Here is a 4,833-nt window from a genome sequence, read left to right as displayed (position 1 = left end):
GCTTCAACACAATTTGGGTAAAGGAAATATATCAATAATATCCAAATACAAATGTATTTTTGCATATCATGTAAAACTTATCAATACATTATATTTAATACATTATATTTGATGTGTAAACTTCCGCTTGGTCAAAATCTTTGGTAGGCTTCAACATAATTATATTTTACAAAGAGGCGAATTGTTTCAATCTAACGATTCGTACCTTAAGCGATCCAATAATTATGCACAAACCGATGACACAAAAGTAGTAAAATCAACATAAAGATTTCTTATTCCATCTAAAAGGTGATAAACATGTTAATCTTTTTATCAGCTTGACATATATATAACATAGATCTGAAACATACTCGAATATCAGAAAGTGAATAACAACTAGTACTGAAACATTGATGTTTTCTTAATCCTGGTTCCATTGGTCTAAAACAATAACATGCACAATATGAATAAAAGAGTCAGAAACGAGATTATTGCAAGAAAACCAAAAGATTTAATCGATTTTTTTATAGATTTGGTATATGTAGATATCTACAAATCTAACCCCAAAATTCCACAATAAGAAAAAAAAAAACACAGATCTTAACTTCAACTCCCAAACCAATATCTAGTCTTCAAACCAAAATGAAGTAAAAACCTCAAATGCAAACCAACTAAACCAAACCCATATCTACCATTCAAACATATTCTCTTTAAGCCACTTGTTTTTTTTGTGTTCAATCATGCATTCCTTATAAATAAAACCTAAATCACATATTCTCTTCAAGTCACGTCTAGAATAATCATGATCATTGATCACTGAACACCTTATCTTCCACAAGGACACTTGATCAGCAACAGACTTGCGCATAATAATCTACCAATCCTTTAAGTACATCGGCATAAATAAGAAATGAAATGAAAGTTTTATAAATAGATTGATACAAACCTATTCATGTATTAGAACCATCATCATGTGTAAGTAATCTATTCAATCAAACATAATATACATTAGCTAACATAAATCTATTACCATAGATCTCTTAAGAACATTGACACAAAAATACATCACAAAATTTTAAAATTTATTGAATCTATGGATCACCTCTTTTAAAAAAAAAAACTAATTTGATAAAAAAAAAAAAAAAAAAAAAAGTTTACTAAATGATTGCGGTGATACCGTGAATATTTCATACCTTGGCTGAACCAAATGTTAACAATTAATCTCGATCTCTAGTTCTCTACACTTTATAAGAAATACAAATAAAAAATATTAAAAAGAATTAATAGCAAAACATTTATGAGGTCAATCTGAGATTTATCACCCACTAACCTCTGTATGCCCAGGTTATGGCGCGACTAATTCATCAAATTAGAAGCTGATAAAATATTATCCAAATGAAGAAAATAAAGAAAATCAAACTCAATAACACATTTATAGATTCCACGTCTTCATTTTCATTCTGGGAAAATGAAGACATAAACCAATAAGAAACCAAAAATACAAAATTTCAAATGAGGGAAATCAAAAAACGAAAAACAAAAAACATTAGTAATATACTTACCCGTTCAACTCTAGGTGTTCATTTCAAATGAAAAATCAAAACATTTTGAATGGATTGTAATTATAAAAATGTAAAGATGAATAGATCTGCAATAATTAAAAAGAGCCAATCATGAATCAAATGCAAATATTTAAAAAAACACCATGTACCAAATCTGCAATGTTTCAGGGGTTTCTTTAGCTATGTCCTTCAATTGGGAGATGAGAGAATGTTCCGGATAAGGAAAATATTTGGGAGTTGTAAGGGAAATCTCTAATAAAGTCCTAAAATTTTGGTCTGGTTTACGTTTTAGTCCTATACTAATTTTTGTTTACGAAAAAGTCCTAAAAACCGGTAAAAGTTAGCATTTTGATCCTTTTTAACCGGTTGGAACCGGTAACAAATTAATTTGGGACTATTTCATAAATTGATCCAAAATATTGAGACTTTTCCGAAAAAAAAATATTATGACTTTTCTGCAAACAAAAACTTTATTATTATTATTATTATTATTATTATTATTATTATTATTATTATTATTTTATTAAAAATATAAACAAGTAAACTAATTTTTAAATTTGTTATTATTAATAGTTTTAATAATACATATAAATACACTTAAATAAAAAAAATATATTAAAGAAAATTTTTAAAGGAGAAGGTGGTTGTGATGGTAATACTTTAAACATTGAAATCATGAATATCTGTTTGTATGTTCTCGTTTTGTATAAGATCATTTCACATTTCTTAATATTGTTTTCAATTCAGAATAGTAACATTTAACAATTTAAAAGAAGTTGCATATTTGTAAACTTGTTTAAAAATAGTTTAAGATAAAATGATTTCTCACTTTGTATATAAATTTTTTTAAGGTAAAAGGATTTCTTTTCAAATCCAACAAATCCACTATAAACATTTACATTGTTGCCTATATCAAAATTAAAAAGTATTAATTACAATATATTGTTTAATAAAAAGTAATATGATTTGTTTTGCTTTATCACACTATATCTACTATTTTTCCAAAAAAAAACACATGAATAAAGTAATGAAAAACAGCAACACACATTTTGTTAATTCAAATACTTACACATAAGACATACACGCATAGCACACACTCATTATTTATAAACAATTTGAAAAATCGGTAACTTATTTTATATTATTAAGTATTAATATTTTGAATTAAAAATAATAATAACAAATGTGAAATGATCATATATAAAGTTAGAATTTACAAACAGACATTCATGATTTCAATGTTTAAAGCATTATCATGCCCTTCACCATCACCCATAAAAAATCTCTTTAATATTTTTTTCATTTAAATGTATTTATATGTATTTTTAATAATATTAATAATAAAAAATTTAAAAAATGGTATACTTATTTATATTTTTAATAAAATAATAATAATAATAATAATAATAATAATAATAATAATAATAATAATAATAACAATAATAATAATAATAATAATAATAATAATAATAAAGTTTTTATTTGCAGAAAAACCCTAATATTTTTTTTTACAGAAAAGTCACAATATTTTAGGTCAATTTATGAAATAGTCCCAAATTAATTTGTTACCGGTTCCAACCAATCAAAAAGGGTCAAAATGCAAACTTTTGCCGGTTTTTAGGACTTTTTCGTAAACAAAAATTAGTTTAGGACTAAAACGTAAATCGGGTCAAAATTTTAGGACTTTATTGGAGATTTCCCGGAGTTGTAAACCCAATAAATACATACATACAATTAAAGAGAGAGAAAAGGTTGTATCAATCGTTAACGAATTAAGAGAGTAGATGCAATATAAAGCATAGTTAATGTTGACATATTTAATCGATTAAATGAGTCTACACATCTATTGAGAGAGGAGATACTACATATTCGAATTAATATTTTTCAATTTTGACCAATTCAACGTCTAGATATGTAACATCCCTAAAATACAATCCAAAAATTTTTGTTTAATAATTACTGAAAACATTATGTCAATATCATAAAATAAAACCCATACGTCAATATATCTCAAAACCATAGCAAAGTATCATGAGAAAACTGTATCAAGACTATATCAAATCACATCTATGAAAAACTAAAACAACTCCCAGGACAAACTGAAGTTGTGGTGTGTGCGATGCCATCAACCCGAGCCCTTCCCTTTACTTGCGGAAGTACCTGAAACCAAAACTGAAACTGTAAGCACAAAGCTTAGTGAGCTCCCCCAAACTACCACATACCATACAATAACATATAACACATACTGGGCCTTGCCCACTGCATCGGACCGAAGTCTGGAACTAACTAGGGCCTTGCTCTCTGTATCGGACCGAAGTCCGGGACTAACTGCATCGGACCGAAGTCCGGAACTAACTAGGACTTTGTCCCCTGCATCGGACCAAAGTCCGGAACTGAATGCATCAGACCAAATTCCGAAAACTATCTGAGCATAACATATCAACTAGCATGAACACATAAATTGCATACAACATCGGGTCGTAGCCCGGAATACATAACACATAACACACTGTCTGAGCCACGAAGGCATCAAACATTCTAACTACTGCATCGGACCGAGGTCCGGAAACTACTACTAATTAAATGGGCAGGCATTGTGGCCTTAGACTCGTTCCTACTAGAAGGAAACTCACCTCGTGATGCTGACTGCTGAACTCATGAATGAGAAATCCCTAACTACTGCTCCGGCTGCTTCCTAGCTATCAAGGGAAATAAAATACTAAATCAGAATAGGGATTCCTCTATGGGTAAAATGACCATTTTACCCCTACTATGGTGTGGGACACAAACATGGCCCAAATCCTTAATTCCTTCTAAGTCCATCTATGGCCCCACAATAGGCCCACTAATGGCCCAATTTGCTATATTGGGCGTACAACCCTTTTATTGGGCCCTACTCAAGCCCAATACTAAATCCTTGGTCCTTAGAACCCGAATTCTAATGGGCCATAAAGGCCCAAGGACCCTAAGCCTGAAACCCAGCCCACGCTGAGGCCCAACACTCGAAGCCCAAACTGGTAGCGTACGTGGGGCGTACACCAAGGTACGCTTAGTGTATTGGTTGCTGGCCTATACGCGGCGCGTACTTCCTTGTACGCCCAACGTACAACTCTACTAAGCCAACATCTCATTAAGTGCTTAATAACCCGATCCAGAAGCTACAAATCCAAATCCTAAGCTTATTCCATGACTTAAGCCATAATGTTGCTTACTTGATGGCTTACAAGTCTCATAAAGGCTCAAACTTCCACAAATAACATTCTACTTCCATAAAACTAACTAGATCTCATGC

General features: G+C 30.5%; 1 long non-coding RNA gene across 1 annotated transcript; it reads right to left on the bottom strand.

The window, feature by feature from the left end:
• Nucleotides 1-495: 495 nt before the first annotated feature.
• LOC145005771 (uncharacterized) lies at nucleotides 496-1,750 on the bottom strand. The gene is made up of 3 exons (XR_013662674.1): nucleotides 1,310-1,750; nucleotides 1,173-1,222; nucleotides 496-963 (listed from the first exon to the last, which is right to left on the bottom strand). It is a non-coding gene; the product is annotated as an uncharacterized LOC145005771 (long non-coding RNA).
• Between the last annotated feature and the right edge of the window lie 3,083 nt (nucleotides 1,751-4,833).

Source organism: Lactuca saligna, chromosome 7 (assembly GCF_052625555.1).
Source record: "Lactuca saligna cultivar CGN05327 chromosome 7, ASM5262555v1, whole genome shotgun sequence".
Lineage (NCBI taxonomy): Eukaryota > Viridiplantae > Streptophyta > Magnoliopsida > Asterales > Asteraceae > Lactuca > Lactuca saligna.
This window is presented reverse-complemented; position numbering and strand designations above follow the sequence as displayed.